Source organism: Anabrus simplex, chromosome 7, assembly GCF_040414725.1.
Source record: "Anabrus simplex isolate iqAnaSimp1 chromosome 7, ASM4041472v1, whole genome shotgun sequence".
Lineage (NCBI taxonomy): Eukaryota > Metazoa > Arthropoda > Insecta > Orthoptera > Tettigoniidae > Anabrus > Anabrus simplex.
Genome location: NC_090271.1, coordinates 211,110,501 through 211,135,365, shown reverse-complemented (window position 1 = coordinate 211,135,365; position 24,865 = coordinate 211,110,501).

Sequence of the window (24,865 nt, the reverse complement as noted above, 5' to 3'; positions counted from 1 at the left end):
GCTTCGCAAGGCGGTGTTACTAAATATGTACCAAGCTTAAGACCGGCTTATGTGCACTAGTCGAAGAATAAAACTTTGCTAGGGGAGGGATTTGAATGCAGACCTCCGAGCTGACAGGATCGTACCACAGAAAGTGCGCTACGGTGAAAATGGCGGAAAGCAACGGTGTGTTTATGTTTGATGCTTGCTACGGTGACACTGGCAGAAAGCAACGACGCGTTTGATGTTTGCTACGGTGACACTGGCAGAAAGCAGCGGTGTGTTTGTGTTTGATGTTTGCTACGGTGACACTGGCTGAAAGCAACGGTGTGCTTGTGTTTGATGCTTGCTGCGGTGACGCTGGCTGAAAGCAACGGTGTGTTTGTGTTTGATGCTTGCTACGGTGACGCTGGCTGAAAGCAACGACGCGTTTGATGTTTGCTACGGTGACACTGGCAGAAAGCAACGACGCGTTTGATGTTTGCTACGGTGACACTGGCAGAAAGCAACGACGCGTTTGATGTTTGCTACGGTGACACTGGCAGAAAGCAACGACGCGTTTGATGTTTGCTACGGTGACACTGGCAGAAAGCAACGACGCGTTTGATGTTTGCTACGGTGACACTGGCAGAAAGCAACGACGCGTTTGATGTTTGCTACGGTGACACTGGCAGAAAGCAACGACGCGTTTGATGTTTGCTACGGTGACACTGGCTGAAAGCAGCGGTGTGTTTGTGTTTGATACCTGCTACGGTGACACTGCCTGAAAGCAACAGTGTGTTTATGTTTGATGCTTGCTACGGTGACACTGCCTGAAAGCAACGGTGTGATTGTGTTTGATGCTTGCTACGGTGACGCTGGCTGAAAGCAACGGTGTGTTTGTGTTTGATGCTTGCTACGGTGACACTGGCAGAAAGCAACGACGCGTTTGATGTTTGCTACGGTGACACTGGCTGAAATCAGCGGTGTGTTTGTGTTTGATACCTGCTACGGTGACACTGGCAGAAAGCAACGACGCGTTTGATGTTTGCTACGGTGACACTGGCAGAAAGCAACGACGCGTTTGATGTTTGCTACGGTGACACTGGCTGAAAGCAGCGGTGTGTTTGAGTTTGATACCTGCTACGGTGACGCTGGCTGAAAGCAACGACGCGTTTGATGTTTGCTACGGTGACACTGGCAGAAAGCAACGACGCGTTTGATGTTTGCTACGGTGACACTGGCAGAAAGCAACGACGCGTTTGATGTTTGCTACGGTGACACTGGCAGAAAGCAACGACGCGTTTGATGCTTGCTACGGTGACACTGGCTGAAAGCAGCGGTGTGTTTGTGTTTGATACCTGCTACGGTGACGCTGGCTGAAAGCAACGACGCGTCTGATGTTTGCTACGGTGACACTGGCAGAAAGCAACGACGCGTTTGATGTTTGCTACGGTGACACTGGCAGAAAGCAACGACGGGTTTGATGTTTGCTACGGTGACACTGGCAGAAAGCAACGACGCGTTTGATGTTTGCTACGGTGACACTGGCAAAAAGCAACGACGCGTTTGATGTTTGCTACGGTGACACTGGCTAAAAGCAACGGTGTGTTTGTGTTTGATGCTTGCTACGGTGACACTGGCTGAAAGCAACGACGCGTTTGATGTTTGCTACGATGACACTGGCTGAAAGCAACGGTGTGTTTGTGTTTGATGCTTGCTACGGTGACACTGGCTAAAAGCAGCGGTGTGCTTGTGTTTGATGCTTGCTACGGTGACACTGGCAGAAAGCAACGGTGTGCTTGTGTTTGATGCTTGCTACGGTGACACTGGCTAAAAGCAGCGGTGTGCTTGTGTTTGATGCTTGCTACGGTGACACTGGCTAAAAGCAGCGGTGTGCTTGTGTTCGATGCTTGCTACGGTGACACTGGCTGAAAGCAGCGGTGTGCTTGTGTTTGATGCTTGCTACGGTGACACTGGCTGAAAGCAACGGTGTGCTTGTGTTTGATGCTTGCTACGGTGACACTGGCTGAAAGCAACGGTGTGCTTGTGTTTGATGCTTGCTACGGTGACACTGGCTGAAAGCAACGGCGTATTTGTGTTTGATGCTGCTTTCTCGGCATGGCACTCAAACCGGTCTGAAGTCACTTGCAGATTTAGCAACACCGCCGCGCAAAGCCCATTTGAATTCGCCTGCGAAGCGATCTGATTGGCTAACTTCAGCAGCTGATAAATTGACAACGGCGTGAGATATCGAATTATTTCTTTTAAATTACTTATCAGCACGACCAATCCTAACGCTCATATACCCGGTTCACGTTGTTTTTTTACCACCTTGTATAGGGACTTTGTATTTATTTATGTAGTCAGTGTGACATACATTTCTCACTTCTCATACACATCCAGGAACTTAAAAATTTCGTTCTAATTCCACTCGCCGTTTTTTAAGACTATGGCTTAAAACTACATAGTGAGGTCAAATGAGATGAAGGTTAAGTAGTGGTTTACAGATGGATACCAGTGGAGGCTAGTTAGTCTAGTGTCCGTGACGGGAAAGTGGACACAAAAGTAGAAGACTCGCCAAACTTTTAATCACTTGAAGAGTAGTTAACGTGACTGACCCCCTCCTGGCAACTTGTCACTTGAATTCTCTAAACGTTCCCTGTGTAAATTAAGCTTAAAGTCCTCACTTAGAATCTGTGAAGTCACTGTGAGAAAACGAGCCTTCTGCGCAGTCAGCGACTATGATGACTGGACCAATGAGTAGTCAGCACGAAAGAAATAGAACAGGAAAGGGAACATACGCTGGACATTTGGCTGCAGAGATGATATCAAAATGCGAAAGTTGAACATGTTTCATATTCAGTATTCAGTTTTTAAAAAAAATTTAAATAACAGTAACCTAAGAGAAGTTTTGCAGATCTGTGAAACTGTATGAAGGACGAATATTTAATTTTCAGGACAGCATTGTACTCGAAATAAACTTTTCAACTTATTAGGTCGTGTTCAGTGCATTATGATTCATATCGAAGAGATGCTCCATACAAAACAACCTACCAGTACTAGCGGATGCTGTAACCATTGAACCATGGTGCCCTATGTCATAGTTACTCTGTTGAAAAGGATCTAAGCTACAGGTCTGGCACTACTGCCAGCACAAATGCAGAGTCCGCGCAAGTCGCACGTTGTGGGCCAACTTAATGTATATTTAATTACCATGACTGTCTTGTATGTGGGTTCCTCAGAGCCATCTTAACTCAACTGCTCCCTTCTTGAGACTATCTGGGAGAAAATTAAGGGGGTGATGTTATATGCGGCTGAACTTTACAGATTCCGTGTATAGACCGTATATTAATAGGGCGTGTTGAATTTTTCATCTTTAAAAATGCTGATTTGAGGGGTATTAAAAAGTTGTAGTATGACTAGGTAATTTGAAGTATATTTTGGTTATTTGTAAATATTTAGGTCTTGTTTGGGAAATAGCTATGTGAAAAGTTCTTACCTTTTAATCATTTTAATCATTTTTCTGTAAAATGAAATGAAATGGCGTATGGCTTTTAGTGCCGGGAGTGTCCGAGGACAAGTAGGCGACCTGCGCTTCATGATGAGGATGAAATGATGATGAAGACAACACATACAACGCCCCGTGCCGGCAAAATTAACCAATTAAGGTTAAAATTCCCGACCTGCCGGGAATCGAACCCGGGGCCCCTGTGGCTAAAGGCCAGCACGCTAACCATTTAGCCATGGAGCCGGACAGCATTTTTCTGTAATTTAAACCTACGGGTCATTCCTAAACTTTCACGGAAACAAATTTTGATAAGAGCCTACAATATATCACGGTATACCATGTTGTAACGTGTGACTTCATTCTTTCTTGATTCACTACATGTGAAGAAACAATCCAAAATAAATTTTTTACGATTTTTGTTACATCCTGTAGATGAACTTTGTTCTTTAAATTCGTTCGTGTGGTGACACAAGGTCGAGTGTGGCTGGCGAACTCTTAAAAGAAACCTCCCTTTTATTCACAGTAGAAAAAGAAAACGAGGGAGAGAGAGAAAGTAGGACTTCGACACAGAGGCTTTTGGAGTATATCGTACTGGGTCGCCAAGCATATGGCGCAAAGGGATCAGTTGTGCCAATGGAGAGAATTGTGAGCAGAAAGCAAGACACGAACAGATGGTGGTTTTTAATATTTGGTCAGCGAGAGATAGATATATAGGCAGCGGAATTGTATCGAGCGAAACCCGGGAGCGCGACGACAGGCCTGTGGATGGAGAATGTTCAGTAGGTAGCCTTCACACAAGCACAATTATTGTGACGGGCATGTTAACACGTGCATACTTCTGCTCTTTTACTTGTATTGTAATTAAACATTCCTGGCTTCCTGTATTGTTCTATTTGTAACACCGGAAGTGAATCAAAAAGAAAAACGGCAATGTAAGGCCATAAATTTGCCGTTAATAATAATAATAACAATAAAATCCCGCCTGTTGCCATAACCGTTAATCCGTCAAGTCTGTATGGTCTGCCGCCGTGGTTAGCCGGTTCGAGCCCTGTTGGCCGAAAAAATTTCACCACCAGAATGTTGGCCGGCAGGGTAGGGAAGGTGGTGATACACAATTTGTTAATCACTAGATTGCGTGCCAAAAGCCTGAATCAAATTGCAAACCTCTCCGCAACGCTCATAATACGTAATGAGAGCATATAATGGAGTTCATGGTAATTCGTCCATCAGATGGGGACGTCAAGCCTTAAGCAGACCCCTTGGTGCTATTCGAAAGGTGTAAGCTATGTGCTAAAACCGGATTTCATCCTTTCCCTTCCTACTACCATATATCGCAACATTCGTTTCATCTCATAAACTCCTCTGATGAGGTTGACGTCAGGAAGGGCATCCGATCGTAAAACTAACCATGAAAATTTATCTTGCTCCACACCTGATCCCATAGAGAAACGGGACAAGGGTTGGATATGCATACACATACAATATATTATTATTATTATTATTATTATTATTATTATTATTATTATTATTATTATTATTATTATTATTATTATTATTATTATTATTATTATTATTATTATATATTACAGTCTTCTTCTTCGTTTACGCCTGCAATGGACCACTTGGTTCTTAATTCTTGTTCTACTTTCTGCTTCTTCTTAGCCCAGTATTATTTCATTCCAGCGCTATGGATGTCTTTACTTTCTTGAGTCCATTTCATTCCTACTTCTGGACGCAGTGATTTAGCTGGAGAGAGAGTTAGATGTCTTGATTAACTTTCTGGACTTATCTGGGTTTCAAATGACAGTGTGATCAATGTTTATGTATTGTAGGTATTGTAGGTCTTCTTCTTCTGCATCTATTTACCCTCCTTGGACGGTTTTTTTCCTCGGACTCAGCGAGAAATTCCACCTCTTCCTCCTCAAGGGCAGTGTCCTGGAGCTTCAGATTCTGGGTTGGGGATACAACTGGGCAGGATGACCAGTACCTCGCCCAGGTGGCCTCATCTGCTATACTGAACAGGGGCCTTTCCGGAGGATGGGAAGATTGGAAGGGATAGACAAGGAAGAGGAAAGTAAGCGGCTTTGGCCTTAAGTTAGGTACCTACCCGGCATTTACCTGGAGGAGAAGTGGGAAACCACGGAAAACCACTTCCAGGATGGCTGAGGTGGGAATCGAACCGACCACTACTCTGTTGACCTCCCGAGGCTGAGTGGTCCCCGTTCCAGCCCTCGTACCACTTTTCAAATTTCGTGGCAGAGCCGGGAATCAAACCCGGGCCTCCGGGGGTGGCAGCTACTCACACTAACAACTACACGACAGAAGCGGACGTATTGTAGGTCTTTCCGAAATAAATTCGTCCATTTAATATATTATATCATTATAATATACTATTTTATTGTTATATATTTGTTTAAAGACCCTTTGACGGCCCTGGGAACAATGGTTAGTGATCCCACGATGTACTCAGTGGTCCGAGGTTCGATTCATGGCCAGGTAAGAAAATGTTTACCCTTGTCTGCAGGCTGGTTCGGTGTCCGCGTGAGAACAGCTGAGAAACTGTTGACGGTGATGTTGCGACCACCGTCTAGAGAGCCAGGAAGAACTGCCGAAAAGATGCGTCACGCTTACCTAGTAATCTGTAGGCCTTCGGGGTGATCGGCGAATACTTTTTAGTCCAAAGCCTAACTGGGCTGAAGTGGTAAGGTGTTTGAGTTAAAGATACTTCAAATTGTGTAAATTTTAAGAAAACTCAGAATGCCGAAACATTTGCCACGCGGGAAGCCAGCGTTGTTGCATTAACACACAAATACCACTGTCTTCAACTAGGAGCGAACGCACATTGATAGGGATATTTGGTCAACGGACAACGAAATGCGCTGCTGAGGTCAGCCAAAACATGCTAATTCAAAAGTTTCGCAAAACACGATATATGAAGCAAAATTTTAACAGACTAACATATCGCAATACCATGCTATTGTTGAAATGATGCTTCCTCGCTCCAAATTAATAGATACGGTATGTTTTGAATATTTAACGTGTAAAAGAAAGCAAATTGCAGGAAAATTCTGTACATGAAGAGCAACTGTTCTAATAATGAATTGTTTCAATAATGAACTTTTTTTTTTGCGGTCGGTCTAATTCTCTTCAGAGCAATGTCTTTGTGAAATGTTGTTTCCTTCCTGTTGGTATATTTCTCCTTGAAACACTCTATTCAGCATGAATATAACGTCAGTTTCTTTTCCCACTGCTTTTGCCCCAACCCTTATGAGTCTGCAGGTACGAATTTTGTCGCATATGAGGAATTCTCCCCATTTTTCTTCTCTTTATTCTTCTTCATTTCCTTCCTCTTCTTCTCTGGTTCCTTGGCTGAATGGACAGAAAACTTGCTTTCAGCTCAGAGGGTCCCGGGTTCGATTCCCAAACCGGCCGATGGTTTAACTGCATATGGTTAATTCCTCTGGCTCGGGGACTGGGTTTTTGTCTTAATATTTTTCTCTTCATCTACAATCAACACACCATACTACCAACCAAACATGCAATAGTAAATATGTCCATTCTCATGGAGCTGGTGTCAAAAGGGTATCGCCGGGCTGACTAGCTCGGACGGTTCTGCGCTGACCTTCTGACTACAACTTGGTAGGTTCGATCCTAGCTCAGTCCGGTGGCATTTGAAGGTGCTCAAATACGCCAGTCTCGTATCGATAGATTTACTGGCACATAAAAGACCTCTTGCGGGACAAAATTCTGGCACCTCGGCGTTTCTAAAACCGTAAAAGTTGTGTATGTAAAATTATTATTATTATTATTATTATTATTATTATTATTATTATTATTATTATTATTATTATTATTAAACACATTTCAAAAATCTCTTCCGGCCTGAATGCAGTTCCGGAAAAATTATCTATAATAGCTTGTTTCCTTACTCGTTTTCTTTTCTATTCAAATCCTAGACAAATCAACTTACTTGCATAATTATTTTTTTAATGTGTTCCTTGATTCAATACCCTCAGCCGTTTTGTTGATTTTTAAATAATCTCCACACCGAATGTACTGTAGTTATAAGGGCTTAAGTGAAACTCTGTATTGACTCACATTAGCGCTCGTGGTGGTACTTAAGTGAAACCATGCATTGACTCACATTAGCGTTCGTAATGATAGAATAGACCAAACTGCTAATTTAATCGACAGGATAACGATGATTGAGAAAAGAATTGCAATTTTTTGGAATACATAAAATTTTCTTCTACTTTATTAAATTTTACTAGCAAATGCGCCCGTGCTTCTCTACAGTATTCTACATTGTATACGGATGTCGAAGTAAATTACTGTAGGCCTACATGCAGTGAATAAGATTTTTTAAATTCCGTGTCTCTTAGCGTTATCCGAGAAACAGCATAAGGAGCTGAACATACGTTCTTTCCAAAGTAAATTGCGTGTTATGAAGTTGTGATGATAATGGCAGGTCCACTTGCCTACAGCTATTCTCAATCGAGTTGGGAAGTTTCATCATAAGGACAAGCCTTATTACCTACTATGCTGTTACAATCTATTTGGGGAGTTTTCGTTGCATTGACACGCCCCATTTCATATTTCCAAACAGATAACATTTGATGTTTTATTATAACGGCAGGCACCTTCCCACCTGCCAATCAATATGTGTGTCAAACTATGACATGTACTTGTGAAAAGAAAACAAACTTGCGTATAACCGAGAAATACAGCCAAATCGAACGTATAAGAGAGAGAGAGAGATACGACAAAAGATCATGGGACGAAAGTTTCAGATCACTCCGAATTGAAAAGAGATGGTGTCATCCGTTTTCTGATATGACTTTCCGTTTAGCCACCAAATACATCGAAAGGAAGATATGAACCGTGACATCACATCGCGTCACGTAACGTCACGTCACGTCATGTCACGTCACATTTTGATAGTTTTTGGGGGTAAAAATGGAAAATTGAAACATCTCGTAATTTTTTCTACGGTTACATACTAAAAGCTATAATTTTGCCAATTTCAATTTTATAACTCGTCTGGCAGATTGTGCCGCCATCTTGATTTGGGGAGAGGGTTAGAAATGTTAAGCCCAAGAAACCTATAGGTTATCGCTTTGGATAAATATATCCGTCTGAGTTCTTATGCTGAGCTCCAAATTTGAGACCCCCAGCGGGGCCCATTCAGGGTGTTTTGAGAATTTTCGATTTTTCTAGGGATCCTGAAGTCATCAGCTTCTCTGGTAGCAAGCTTCAAGTTTCTGAGATGCCTAGAAGTGCCTCGTTAATTACGACTGTTTTCATTTTTATATCTTAAGTATATATATACAATACAGTATACTCAGATCGTCCCAAACCGACTTCCATTTATTAATGTAGATTATATTTCACCCCTTTCCCTAGGGTTTCTAGGAGCGTATTTCCGCCACAGATTTTTTTTACAGATGACAGGTATTTGTACGCACCCGCACCCCAAAGGGGGCCGAACTTGTACTTTAAAAATATCCGGAGTGTCACTCTTCATCTGAGCGATCCCGAAAAGTTTGGATTCGACACTATTTTCGATTATTTTATATTTCATTCACCTCTCACCCCCACCCCTAAAGAGGCTGAAGTTGGACTTCGAAAAATTCGGGGGTATCAATGTTCATCTCAGCGACCTAGAAATTTATGGATTCGGCACTATTTTCGATAAATTTTGATATCACTACCCCCTCACTCCCCACCCCAAAAAAGGGCTGAATTTGGACTTCAAAATATCCGAAGTGTTACTATTCACCTCTGGGGCCTGGTCATTCCAGCTCTGGAACTTTGGACTGTTAGATCGACACCGTAGTACTGTTCGTTAAAAGTGAGCAAATGTGCAGTTTTTCATTAGATCTAGTATTTTATATGATAACATTGCTTTTAATTGCTACATTCCTAGTGACGTTTGTGTAATGACCTATATTGACTTCAGGTAGGAAAACCACAAAGTCAGTCAGTCTGAGAATCCCGTAGCGAAGCAGGGGTACATCAGCTAGGTCATATTATATATTTACTTAAATTTCGTAGCTCATATCCCTAGAATGTTTTTAACATTGAGTTGCTTGCTTGAAGGTCTAGAACTGTGGATTTTTGTTATAGGGTTTCTTACTGCACCTGAATTTTCAGAATTATTTTCATAACTGTAATATAGGTCGTAGACGAGAAACTTACTCGTTGATTGAGAAACGATAACAGGAGAGCGGTATGTTTACTTCCGATTACAGGTCACTAGGTTTCTGTTCCAGTCTCGTAATCGTGTATCCTTCGACTTCCTTTTTTTGAAGAGATATTGGAAGAGATATCAAAGTGGTTTCTTTCAACTGCCCTAGGCAGATCTGTCGGAAGCACGCTGAGTGAATAGACTCTTGCCTTGTGCTAGAAAGTTTCGTTGATTCATTTCTTAAGGACTCCCTCGATGCTGCAAGATGGGAACCGATCTGCCGCACCACCGTACAAAGTGAAACGCTGACAAGTGCACTTAAGTACACAATGCAGGCAGCAGTTATGATTGGTACACAAGTCAAACTGATTGATGACATGAAAAGAATTCCCTTTTTTACAGACGACCAGCCGAAGTATAACACAACGTTGCAACTTAACCTCTAATAGTTTTTACTTCTATTCTGATGTGGTGCTGGTGTTGGTTATTGTGTTCAGTTGAAGTACATCTAAGCAAGTATCATCTATTTACACCAATCAGAAGGAAACATGGAAGAAGCTAGACACTTTGAAGAATGTTGGCATCGTCAAAAGAAAGAGAAGGGCCAGGAAAGAGGTACAAATGAAAGACTTCCTATTTCTTGCAAACTTAATGCCGTCGGCGTCAGAAGAGAACAAGAGTTGGCCAAGGGAGGTCAGATTGGAATAACTAAATCGAAGAGCTTAACATAAATAAGTTGAGGTAATGTCAGACTCAACTAGAGGACCTGTGGTAGGTAAACCACGCACCCAAGATGAAAACCCCCTGGGGTCTCTTTTACTCGCCTTTTACGACAGGCGGAGGATACACTGGATCTATTCTACCACTCCCATCCCCAGCGGGACTTACATATTCCGAAGCTAATTCTGAATAGCTCTTGACTGAGTCAACATTCCCGGGAGAAAATAAGCATCATCCGCTACGCAGATCACACCTTGATGATTGCTATTGAAAATTTAGAGGAATGGTGGTGGTGGTGAATATTGTTTTAAGAGGAAGTACAATTGGCCAACCATCCCCTGTTAATATTAAGTGAGAAGGAAAATCGAAGAGGTCCAACACTTCGAAAAATGAAGGTATAGGCAAAGGAAAAAAATAGGGCCACAAAGAGCGTGAAAATGAAAGACTGATAATCCTCAGTAAGCCTAACAGCTCCGAGTTCGGAAAAGAATAAGAGTTAACTAATGGAGATCGGATATGACAAATTAAATCTAGGAGCCTGATACAAGGAAGTGGAAGCAATGCCCGACTCAGCTAAGGGACCCGTGGTCGCCAACCTACGCTTCCAAGATGAAAGCTCCTGCGTCCCCTTTTAATCTCCTCTTACAGCAGGCAGGTAATAGCGTCGACATTATTTTAGTACCGTCACACACTGAGCGAACATTCAGAAGATCTTCAGTTCCATTAGAACAGTATTAACGAAGTAAGCGAGGAGTTTAACTTTAAAATAAACATTCAGAAAGCAAAAATTGCGGTAATCAGCGAGCAGAAAATGAAAAGCACTTTTCCTATCCTGCACGCAAACTCCATTGAAACGATGTCACATTTCATGTTCCCAGCTTGCTTGCTAAGACAAGATGGCATCCAGATGTGGAAATCAAGAGCACAATGGGCTATACAAGGAGTGTGATTGTGAGCTGTGCAACCGTGGTGATCGCCGTCCAGAAACTCGCTGCTTTACGGTGTCGAAGTATGGACTCTATAGTCTACTTCAGTCCACTGACTGCAGGCCTTGAAAATGTCGTTGCAGACCACGACACCAACGAAAAAAGTATTCCATACTCCGTCATGAAGAAGTCTTAACCTCAAAAAACAAAGGAAAGAAGCCATTTGCGGTCACTTCTTCCCAAATTACAAATACAGTCTAATGCAACGTAGGGGTAACGTGGACGGCTCTGGAGAAGGTTATCCTGGCCGCGGAACCTCTGGCACACTCCGGCTACTCTGATGCAAGTGGTACAAAATAGAAGAAGAAAAACTTCACGATCATAGTCAAGATTCTGTGAGGAGACGAGACTAATAATAATAATAATATTTCAAGTACCAAAGACGGTTAGGAGATCGTTTCTTCAGGTCGAAATTCCAGTTAACAAACAAAACTTCGCACACGATGAATACACAGGATTGATGGTTAAGATGCCTCAAGCCCTAAAAAGAAAAATCATTAAACCAACAGCCCTGAAGTGTCTTGGCCTACCAAGCTACCGTCACTCAGCTCGAAGACCTGCAGATTACCGAGGTGTCATGAGGTTGTCACGACGAATCCCCTCCGCCTTTATTCTTGACTTTCTAGACAGAGGCCACTATCTCACTGTCAGATAGCTCCTTAATTATGATCACATATGCCGAGTGGATCTCGAAACAGCCCTCTGATCCAGGTAAAACTCCCTGACGTGGACGGCAATCGAAGCCAGGAGTTCCGGGTAAGAGACAAGCATGGAACTTCTATACCACGGGGCCGGCCATGCAACGTCACTGTGGGTGAGGGTGGTAGAATTAACACCCACGGTATCCCCTGCCTGTCGTAAGAGGCGACTACCTGGAGCCCCATGGTCCCTTAAGCTGAGAGCGCGAGTTGACATTGCTTCCTTTTAGTTGTGTCAGGCTCCTTACTTTCATCTATCCTATCCGACCTCTCTTGGACAACTCTTGTTCTTTTCTGACCCAAGCTGTATTAGGTTTGCGAATCCTGGGGAGTCTTGTCTTCATGCCCTTCGTAGCCCTTGTCTTTCTTTGGCCGATCATTTTTTCCAGTGTCCGACTCTTGCAATTTTTCTCGCTGATTAGTGTTATAGAGAGGATGGTTGCCCAGTTGTACTTCTTAAAATAGTAAGCACCGGGCGAGTTGGCCGTGCGTGTAGAGGCGCGCGGCTGTGAGCTTGCATCCGGGAGATAGTAGGTTCGAATCCCACTATCGGCAGCCCTGAAGATGGTTTTCCGTGGTTTCCCATTTTCACACCAGGCAAATGCTGGGGCTGTACCTTAATTAAGGCCACGGCCGCTTCCTTCCAACTCCTAGGCCTTTCCTATCCCATCGTCGCCATAAGACCTATCTGTGTCGGTGCGACGTAAAGCCCCTAGCAAAAAAAAATAGTAAGCACCACCACCACCACCAATTCAGTGCTCTTCATTTATACAAAAGGCATCACAGCACACTGCTAATCATTACAGAAACCTTCAACAATTGAATGCATTCCTCCAAATGGGCTTAATCCGGCCTTGGTGCAACGGGTTAAGTCTCCATATGTCACCCTCACGTGCAATCCAGCTTGTGTAACAGATGGAGGATGGAAGAAACAAAGATTATGCTGGAAGTGGCTGTGGCTTGTATGTTAGGTACTGCTCCGAAATTTGTCAGGAGCCGAAGTGGGAAACTTATTCTTGTACTGCTGATAGTAAGTTTTCATCACATTTCTCCATTCGACATTCCACTACCCTGATAATAATAATTTCGTGTGGCTATTTCTAGCCAATTGCAGCCCTTGTAAGGCAGACCCTTCGATGAGGATGGGCGGCATCTGCCACGTGTAGGTAACTGCGTGTTATTGTGGTGGAGGATAGTGTTATATGTGGTGTGTAAGTTGCAGGAATGTTGGGGACAGCACAAACACCCAGCCCACCGGGCCATTGGAATTAACCAATGAAGGTTAAAATCCCCGACCCTGCCGGGAATCGAACCCGGAACACTCCGAACCGAAGGCCAGTATGCTGACTATTCAGCCAACTAGTGGAACATTTGACTACACTATCCGGATCTGAATGTACTTCCAATTCCTCAAAATGCTTTTACTTCAAGGCAGAGCAAGGAACTGAACCCGGTCTGTCCTGGTTGGAACCTGGCGACGTTCCAAACCAAAAAAGTTGACTGTCATATGGCTATATTTTTACAAAATATTTTCCACGTATCCGATAGTTTTGCTTGTGGATATGCTCTGTAACGATGAATCCACTTAGGACGCATACGTACAGACACTTGTCTACGTCGTAGACAGCATGCCTTGAGGATATAGAAGGAAAGGACTGACGTGACACGGCAATGTATAAATTAATTCCGTTCGGCGCTAGGGGAAACTCCTATGGAGGTAATCAACGCGCTCACGCGGCTCAGATACACAGACCACCGTTAAGGAGAATGCACACGTTTCTCCTCACTTGCAACGATCCTGACGATTCTGCTTTATTTCCTCCCGAAGGAAAGTTTCGTAACTTGTTCCTATTAACTGTGGCTACCAAATGTCCCTACTGAACCATTTGAAGGTAAATTAAATTCCATGAATCGGTATTGTGGAAATTTAATATACCATAACCCTTTAAACTAATCTTATTTTTGGCTGGCATATAGGATGGAAATGTGACTACCATGCTGCTTTGCTAAGAAACCACGTAGGAATCTCCACCGTCGTGTAAAATGATCTTCTTGAAGTCACTGTGTGGTTGCACGTAGTATATGGTCCCATGTGCTCGTCACACGATAATATATACTGTCCTACGGGAAATGGCACTATTTCCCACAGCACCGACGTACTTCTCTCAGGGCGCTGTTCAGTGATACTGCTACAACTGCTTCCTTCTTAATGCTAGCGGGCATACATTTCTACATAAACCAGTACAGACTCTACACTTGTATTAAAAGTTAAGTCTATTAACCTACATGTACTACGCACCTTACACGAAATAACAGCATCAACTAGTGTAGAAAGGTGGCGGCGGTGATTTTCATTTTAAGAGGAATTACAACTGCGCAACCACTCTCTCTTGGTAGTAATCGGAGGGGATATGAAGAGTTTCGACCTTTCGACAAATGAAGGTATCGGCAATAGAAAGGGAAGACCCGCGAAGGGCATAAAAATCAAGGATTCTCCAGGCCATGCAAACCTCCGTCGAGTACAAAAGGTTGATAGGAAGATGAAAACGACAAGCCTGGTACCAGTAAGTTAAAGCAATGTCAAACTCAGCTCCCCTGGTTACCAACCAAAGTTACCTATAGAGCGTTCCAACCTTAAATTGCAGTACAGCGTAGATGGAGCGCGCTGTTGCGAAATCGACTCGTGAAGATCACGCTCGAGTGTGACTCAAACAGGGCGTCACAGTTCCACATTTTTCGTTTGTAATTTTGTAATTTTAAGTTCATTCATTCATGAATTCATATTTGTAGGATGGTAAAATAAATACAACATACCTTAATCACTGGCGTTGCTCTGAGACATTGGACGTACACCTTCTATCTTTTCTGCAAGGCCTGATGTTCCCGCTTTGGATGAACTGGGTTCGAGAGATGAACTTGAGGATGATCCGGACGATGAAGAAAGTCGTATTAAAAACTGTTCATCGTCGACATCGTCCTGTAATTCGTCTGCTTTCCACAAATCTCTTTCATTTTTCTTTACTTCGTTCACGTAATTTGCCCAATTTCTTATGTTTTTATGGCATAAAAATGTTAGTTCAGCATTTGGAACAAAACCATGTTCATTACCCGCGTGGACTAAGGCAAATCACGGTCCTCGGCTTTTCGGTAACCTAAGTCACGAACTCACCACTTCAATGGCGGCCTGCCGTGCACTTTTCACTGTCGTATCCTTCCATTCTTTTGTCACTGTCTGCCCAATATTTACCAACGATTCAACTGTGTAAATTATAGCTTTATTTTGTGCCCTCAAACGTTTTATCTCCCTGAGATATCTGTGCCTCCAATTAATAATTTCATCGGTTTCAGTGAAAGCTGCTTTATAACCCCGTCTTAAATAACGGAAGCCTATATCACGTAAGAAGCGATACAACCTAGTTTTGGAAAATCATGGCAAAGAATCTTCTCCATTTACCCGACTCAAAATCACGTTCAATGTCGGTGGTATGTTAGCAAATACCACCCGACGCACTCCACTTTGCACAATTTCATCATATTTAATTGTCCTTGCATTTTTCTGCCGTCCTTCTCGGTTTTTTTTTTTTTTTGCGGGAGTTCGCAAAGGACCATGTGTGTGTTCCTTCTTTATAGCATAGATTGTTCTTTCGGAACAACCTGTAGCTTTAGCTGTTTCACTGACTGCGCTGCTCATATTCATAGTCTTTAAAAAAATAATCCAGGACACTCATTATAATATAGCGTTCTTTTCCCCTGAGTTTACCTATGGAACGTTTCTTTTTAATTCGACGATCCATTGTACATCCTTCTGCATCCTTCTGCACTTTTTCTTCGAACTAAGAACCCCCCGCACGAGCACGAGCACGAACTGACAACTACACAGACTACAGAAACACAACAAACACAATCCACTTGTCCTCAAGAACTATACATTTATCACTGATCTTGTCCTGCCCCATGGCTTAAATGATTAGCGTGCTGGCCTTTGGTCCAGAGGGCCCTGGGTTCGATTCACGTCCGGGTCGGGGATTTTAACCTTCATTGGTTAATTCCAATGGCTCGGGGGCTGGGTATGTGTACCGTATTCAGCATTAGAATTCATCACAAGTAGGGCCACATTCTTATAGACGCGCAGGTCGCCTATGCGGCGTCAACTCCAAAGACCTGCACTCGGCCTCTTCGGAGGCCACACGCCATTAAGTATTATATATACATCACTGATCTTTCTTTAATCAATCTTATAATACTGATTAAATGAACACACGGCTGTCAGTATATTTTAAAGCTCAGCCAGCCGAGTCATTCGTGAAACGTAAACAAACGAGACGTTCTCCCTGTCATAAATTAAGAGATAACGGGATAAGGACTTGAGGTATGATTTAAAAATAACCTCCATATCCGAAGACCGTTTGCTTTGCTTTAACCACGCCATGATCCTTCTGCACTTTTTCTTCGAAATTAGATCCCCACGCACGAGCACGAACTCACGAACCACACAAACGAAATACACTTTCCCTCAAGAATTGTACATATGTCACTGATATGTATTTAATCACTATTATACATACTACTGACGAAATGAGCACTGCACTGCATGCGATGGTCTGGAAATGTTAAAAGCGCATGTTTGGGAGATCACTACCGGTACTTCAGTCAGCCAGCCACACAGCCAGCCAGCCAGCCGAGTCACGCGCGAAACCAAAATTCAAGGAGATATTCTTCCTGTCACAAATTAAGAACTAAGCAAGATAAGAACTTCGGGATTGTTTTAAAAATATCTTCCATATCTGAAGACCATTTGCCTCGCTTTGACCCCCCATGCAAATTCAATAGGAAAGACGCTGGCTAGCGACTGACTTTTTCGTGCCTGCACATAAAATTCCCTGAACATGACTGAAAATAAACGCATATGCTGCATTTTGTTATCATTTAAATTTAAAACTAAACTTATCTACGTCGAGCTGAAATGTTTCGTTACCAACAGCGAAAAAAATTAGGAAAATTACGAATTTAAAATAGGAGTTATGACATGATAAGTTCTATGCAATGAAGATTTTGCATTTGGCGAAACTTTCCCTTATATTACCATTTTCACACTAAATTATGTTTTTTACATTTTTTTTTAACGGCATCAAATGCGCCTTGAAATTTTGTACATAACACGATATTCACCCATTTTAACCGATAACATTCTGATTTACGGATATTTGGCAAACCCGCTGCATTAGAGTAGGACAGCGCTACCCGCAAAACATGGGAGAAGGAAAGAGACGGAATTATCCCATTACTGCTGTACTGCAATTTAAGGTTGGAACGCTCTATAGTCGAAATCTCCAGAAGGCTTTTGCGACAGGCAGGGAATATGCCAAAGATATATTCGACCACCCCTATTCATAGGGGGATATTACAGGGAAATATAATAATTATTATGAAAGGAAATGTATCCTTGGCAAATGCCGTTATCTGAATTCTGAAATACCCTTCTACTCCAGCAATGAGGCCCTGCAAACACAACGTTTCATTGACAGTTATCCGACTCGTTGGCTGTATGGTCAGCGTACTGACATTCGGTTCAGAGGGTCCCGGGTTCGATTCCCGGCAGGGTCGGGGATTTTAACCTTCATTGGTTAATTCCAATGGCCCGGGGGGCTGGATGTTTGTGCTGTCCCCAACATCCCTGCAACTCACGCACCACACATAACACTATCCTCCACCACAATAACACGTAGTGTCCTACAAATGGCAGATGCCGCCCACCCTCATCGTAGGGTCTGCCTTACAAGGGCTGCACTCGGCTAGAAATAGCCACACGAAATTATTATTGACAGCTGAGTGTTTCCTAAAGGGTTTCCGTTTCCGTATTGATCAGTGCATTCCTGAAAACAATTCGCAAACAATTTTCTGGGCAAAATTCGCTAACATTGATCAATTCTAGATGTATTTCTCTAAGTTGTTAACACTAGTATCAACATCTTCGAGCAGCTACAACACTTTTCTTCACAATGACTAAATACGGAGTCAGTTCATTGAATAGTTCATTAAAATTGCACCGGACGATTTGGCCGTGCGGTAAGCTTGCATCCGGGAGATAGTGGGTTCGAATCCCATTGTCGGCAGCCCTGAAGATGGTTTTCCGTGGTTTCCTATTTTCACACCAGGCAAATGCAGGGGATGTACCTTAATTAAGACAAAGGTCGCTTCCTTCCAACTCCTAGGCCTTTCCTACCCCATCGTCGCCCGCCATAACACATATCTGCGTCGGCGCGACGTAAAGGCACAGGCAAAAAAATGCACGGTACTTCCTATAGAATGTATCGTCGTTGTGCCTAGAAAACCCGCTATGTGATAATATTTCAGCTTAGAATTCTGTTCAGAAAGGTTCTGTCATCTAAGGTTCACTACTGCATGTATATCAAAATATTTTCGTTCTGAGTGATTTATTTGTTGTGGGTCAGTATTTCTCCTGGCAACATTGTGATATAGCGGTATTTCAAGGCGCAACGACGATATTAGGAATGAAGCAAGTTGACTGCGCAGTTCGAGGTGTGTAGCTGTTAGCTTACATTTGGGAGATGGTGGGTTCGAACCTCACTCTCGACAGCGACAAGGCAAATGCTGTAGCTGTACCTTTATTAAGGCTACTTCATTAAGATAATTTCCTTTCAAACTCTAGTCCTATCTTATCTCAACGTCACCATAAGTCCTGTCTGAGTCGATGAGAGGTAAAAACAATATAAAACATAAATATGCGTGTATTACGAGGCACTGCTTGCCTTGTGGTCTGGATGTAGCTCGAAGCTCTGAATTTCGTTCCAGGTTGGGGATTTTTACCTGGACCTTAGGAGTAGTTCAAGATCTACCCAGCGTATGATAACATCTGCGGAGCTCTCTGACCGTGAGATAGTGGCCCCGGGCTCGAAAGCCAAGGATACCGGCCGAGGGGACTCGTCGTGCTTACCACGTGGCAACGTATAATCCGCAGGCCTTCAGGCTGAGTGGCGGTCGTTTGGTAGGTCCTTTATGGCTGTAACGTCGTGTAGTTTATTTATTTGTTTGTTATTAGAAGACACTGCACCAAGCTACAAGCTGGGAACAAATGAAGCCCATTTCGTAAATATGCAGCAGCGCAACGAATTAAAAAGTAAACACAGAACCAGCATTTTTTAGGGAATGCAAAGCCAGACTTCAATTTCTGAAGAGGCACATGGCCCTGTGCTTCATCAGACTACAGCAGGAATGCGCACCATGTTTCTTTCTAGGGTTAAAGGTGGACGGGCATAGAGCTAACCACGCTATTCCACTTAATATTATGGTGACGAATTGTGGAAATCTGCATTTTAGCTCAACCAGTGGCCTTAATGACCCATAGAGGGATGGATTTGTTTTGTTGCTTATAATTAATAGAAAGAACATTATTATTATTATTATTATTATTATTATTATTATTATTATTATTATTATTATTATTATTATTATTATTATCATCCCGCCTGATGGGCATGATTGTTAAAACGTGAAGTGTATATGGTCTGACACCATGGTTAGCTAGTTCGAGTCCCATTGGTCGAAAAAAAATCACCATCAGAATGCTGGTCGCCTGGGTAGGAGGGTGGTATACAGTTTCTAATCACTAGTTTGCGTGCCAAAATCCTGGATTAAATTCCAAATATCTGTGCATTCATATGGAGTGAGTGTTTATGACGCTGCTGATGGTTATTCGTCCGTCGGATGGGGACGTAAAGACTTGAGGAGACCCCTTGGTGCTATTCGGAAGTAGTAGGCTATGTGCCGGCACCAGGTTTTACACTCTTCCTTCCTGCTATCACATATTACGTCATTCATTCCATCTCATTAACGCCAGTCGTAAAATCTCGGTACGCAGTTTCATCTCGCTTTAAACCCGACCCCTAGGGAACGATACAACATTATTATAATTTTTTAAATTATTATTATTATTATTATTATTATTATTATTATTATTATTATTATTATTATTATTATTATTATTATTATTATTATTATTATTATTATTATTCTACTGGTTTAACGTTACACAAACACATCGAAGGTTTTCGTGACGAAATTATGAGGATAGGGCTAGGAGTTGGAAGGAACAAGCTGTGGCTTGAATTAAGGTTCAGCCTTAGTATTTGCTCAAAGTGAAAATGGGAAACCACGGAACAACATCCTCAGGGCTGCCGACGGTGGGATTCGAATCCAGCGTTTCTCTGAATGCCAGCTCACAGCTATGCGATCAGAAACGTTTAGCCAACTCGCTCGGTAGGCAAGTGATTTAAGGTTCTTGTTTCTGAATTATTATAATACAGAAACTCTTTTGAGGGCAGATACAAGCGATTTGCCTTGTATGTTGACGGCCTATACATTCCGAACGAAACAGCGTTTATACCTCAAGAACTTGAAAGATGGAATGGTAACGTACCTATTATAATTCTTTCTCTCGTTTGACTGTCGGATGGTACACTTCAGTGCGTATGAACTTCTGATAATATGTTGTAATTACGTACGTGCTCTGCAAACATTCCACCTCTTTGCTGGAACGTACAATAGAATACATTTAATTGTGTGTCATTTTAATCCGCAATCCAGAGCACTGGTCTTATTTACCAACAATAAGGTGCCGATGGATTTTACCGAGAACTCTTCATCACAGGTACTTCCTGAAATAATAATTTAGTTCAGCCCATGCAGTGAAGTCATATTTTCTCTCGCTCATATTTAGCGATTTGTTCGGGAGTGTCATTTCATGTTAGTCTGTTTTTCCCATATTCAAACAATTTATTTGGGCGTCAGATTTGACAAAATATTTCATGTCTGTAATACGTTTTCAGTGTTTTATCGAACGTTTAATGATTATTATTGATGGACTGAACCAAAGTGACAGAATCATCCATCGGTAGTAGCATTCTGTCATTATACTATTTTATAAGGAAAGTATCTGTCTGTTATGCCTGATAGATGGGTTACGTAGAGGAACAGATTTATTGCTCTCGATATAAAGAGACCTAAGTGAAACATTTCGGAAATGTAATGTAAAATGAAAACTATAGGATCATACAATTGGTGATGCAAGGGAAAATAGAAAGACAGCGGGGTCTTGACGTGCGAAGAACTTCAAGACTTAACCCTTAAATGTGCAGCATTGTATGTATACGTTTAAGAATATATTTACTTAATATGTATATGAAGGAACATCCATACGGCATTCCGGATGACCACAAGGGCCCAGAATATACCGGCACAAACACCAATGTGTAAATACCTAAAGTTAGACTCTCCATTAATAATCTACTGGGGGCCAATGACCTGGATGTTAGGTCCCTTTAAACAACAAGCATCATCATCATAAATAATCTACTGACACAATCGTTTGAAAGTTACCATAAAAATGACAATGCGTAATTTTATGCAGAATTTCAAAATATCCTTGCAGACATTTTCCATCATGCCGAGTCATTTTCGGGATGGCTACCGTGTGCTTGAAGGCTGTTCCGTGGTCTCCGAAGAGGACACAATGAGGCAAATATTCGTTAATAGGACGAGAAGTCCTTTGAAATTATTTACGATAAGACTAGGTAGGCAAAGGTAATGGAATCTGCCACCTAGGCCACTGCCTCTAATACAGATCAGTGGTGATTGATGACTCTTTAGCACCCATGCGTTTGTGTTCTTTCACTGAAGTGAGGTATGCTGTATACTCCTTCTCTTCATCGAGACTTGCTTGCTGGTTTGTCTTGTTTCATTCACACCGCAAGATCAGTCCACGTTTCTCCTTCCTGTTCATACAGATTACGTCAATTCGACGATTACTGCCATCCTCTCAAACACAGTGCACGTTCTCGTAAACTTCCCACTGCAATTTCCGAAGTGATGCGGCCGATGGAGAGCGCACTCTATGATTACAGTTTATCAACAGTTTGCCTTTAGAACATTTCCCCAGCACATGCCGCAACGTCTTCGATACTCCACTTCCTGCATGTCTGAATAATATCCTGTTTTGGATCCTTCCAGGTACCGCCCACACAGCTGAGATGTTATAGGCCATCTTGATGGAATTTGTCCATTGGGAGTACAATATGCCTTTCCCACTTTTCAACCACTAATTTGTCTTACGATGCTGCCTGTAAATTTCAACTCTTTTCTTTTATGTGGGAGTCTGCACCATCCTCCATAAAATTGTTCCCTCGTTTTGTATCAAACGAACAGGCTTTAATGTTGTGTCCTCATTGAATGGAATGTCCAGATATTGCAATATATTTTACTTTTCTGTTTGACGATATCTGCAGGTGATCAAATGTTCATTATCAAGACCGAGAAGCCTTTAAGCGATGTTGAACTGCTATAATATATGCCTTCCCATTCGGCCTTAAGCCCAGCCCTCGACGAATATTCCTGCGTGCAAACCATCTCATGGGGACAGCCATGTGGTAACCCAATCCAATTATATCCTTCACAGCTGATGGCAAAAGCTTATCAATATCTGCAAGAAAAGTGATCAAATTTTACTTAAGGGAGTACTCTGAGGTGGATAAATCAAACTTGGCCGAATGTACTGGTTATAATTATATTTCATTTTTGGCCTAGTTTCATTAACCAGGAAGCTGTCAGGGAATTCAGATCCTTCTCTAAACTAGTGATAATTTTAATCTGGTCGAACACAATTTCATCTTCGAAAGTTACACCAAAGTATTGATGGTTACCTCAGGCTTTATACATTCCAAATTAGTTGATTTTACTGTACAATCATTTCTGTTCCTCGACAATGAGAATCTTCTTTAATATTTATTATTTAGCATTTCGAAGGATTAATAGTAAGTCCGATGCGAGATCAACAACTGACATGGTTATTTAGGAGCGACTGAGCATAACGTTTTATACTTTCTACCAAAACAATATCATCAGCAAACACCACACTGAAACGTTGTTAATTTCAGGCGTCAGTTGGTATCCAAATGCTTCACCAACTTCATCATCTGTCAGTTCTTTGACGGTACCATCAATAATCGGATTAAAAAATGCTGGCGGAATCCCTAACAACACCTTTCCGAAGCACTATTCCTGCTGTCTTGTTTATGCCACATTAAACTTAGATATTAATCCTTGAAATAAGGTCAATCACTCTCTCAAGTTGTCAGGCATGTTTATACGATTTAGGCGTATCTTTAAACGTTCATACCGGGCGAGTTGGCCGTGCGGTTAGGAGCGCGCGGCTGTGAGCTTGCATCGGGGAGATAGTGGTTTCGAATTCCACTGTCGGCATCCCTGAAGATGGTTCTCCGTTGTTTCCCATTTTCACACCAGGGGCTGTACGTTCATTAAGGCCACGGCCGCTTCCTTCCCACTCCTAGGCCTTTCCTATACCATCGTCGCCATAAGACCTATCTGTGTCGGTGCGACGTAAAGCCACTATCAAATAAATAAATAAATAAATAAATAAATAAATAAATAAATAAATAAATAAATAAATAAATAAATAAATAAATAAATAAATAAATAAATAAATAAATAAATGTTCGTAATCTACGAAATCATAAGTCTTTGAAACGTCAAGGAATATAATCGAGAAGTTTTCCTATTATCTTTTCCACTCCAGGGGCTGCCAGGCCGAAGCGGTAAAGTCTGCTCGGCTCACCCAGTAGGACGTGGGTTCGATTCCCCGTCAGGAAGTCGTAAAATTTAAGAAACGATATTTCCACTTCAGGAGGTGCACATGGCCCTAAGGTTCACTTAGCCTACACCAAAAATGAGTACCAGGTTAATTCCTGGGGGCAAAGGCGGCCGGGCGTAGAGCTAACCACTCTACCCCAACAAGTGCCGAGATTACGGATAGTGGAAACCTTTACCTTCCACCCCTCTAGGGCCTTCATAGCCTGTACGGAGATGACATTTTGACTTTTGCACTTCGGAGGCAGCCATTAATAATCGAGGTATTAACATACGTACCCCTCTCTTTTGCCTTTACTGACGAGACCTAGTGTTTACCGTGCACTATGTCTTCTGGTATAGGCTAGAGCAATTTTGCTTCTTTCATTGATCTGTCTCAGTCTTATCTTTGGCTTTGACAATATGAAAGCGACTGAGGTTTGAGCGATGCTAGTAATACCATTCCTTATGCAGCCAGTCCTTGCTGTGAATGGTGTGAAAATGTTACTCATAGGGTCGGTTGGTGCATACATTTCAGTGGACTTGGCAGAATTATATGTAATAGCAACTTCTGGCTCAGTGGGGAAAGGAATGGGAAACTACCTCACTCCTCATTTCCCTAGTACGACTCTTTAATTATGACTAGACCATCTATGACAAGCTAATGGTAGAGCTGTTGAGGATCCAACCAGCCTTCGGGCTGGTTTGAACATACATGCATGCCTTTCTCTTGCGTGAAAAATTGTAAGAATACTCGCAATCTATCAAAGGATCAATAATACATCTGATTATCGAAAGAATGAAAATAGGTCTCCAGTTAGACATATTTTCAACACACACTTTCTTGGTAATACGTAGTGTCCTGACTGCGTTGTATGCACACTAACTGTACCGGCTGCAGTATCAGATCTAACACCTCTGGAAAGTTTCAATTTAGTTCGAAATCTGTAATCTCAAATTCCTCTTCGGTACATATTGTATCTAAACAATGGAAGTGTCTTAACGGAATGTCATTTCCAAATACATTTTGATAATGATCATAACCGAGGAGAATGAAATATTTCATTGTATATCATTGTGGTTTTTCATTATATTACGCACAAGTTTAGAGCTTTGATTAAAATAATAGTGCTGTGCTAGATCGTAT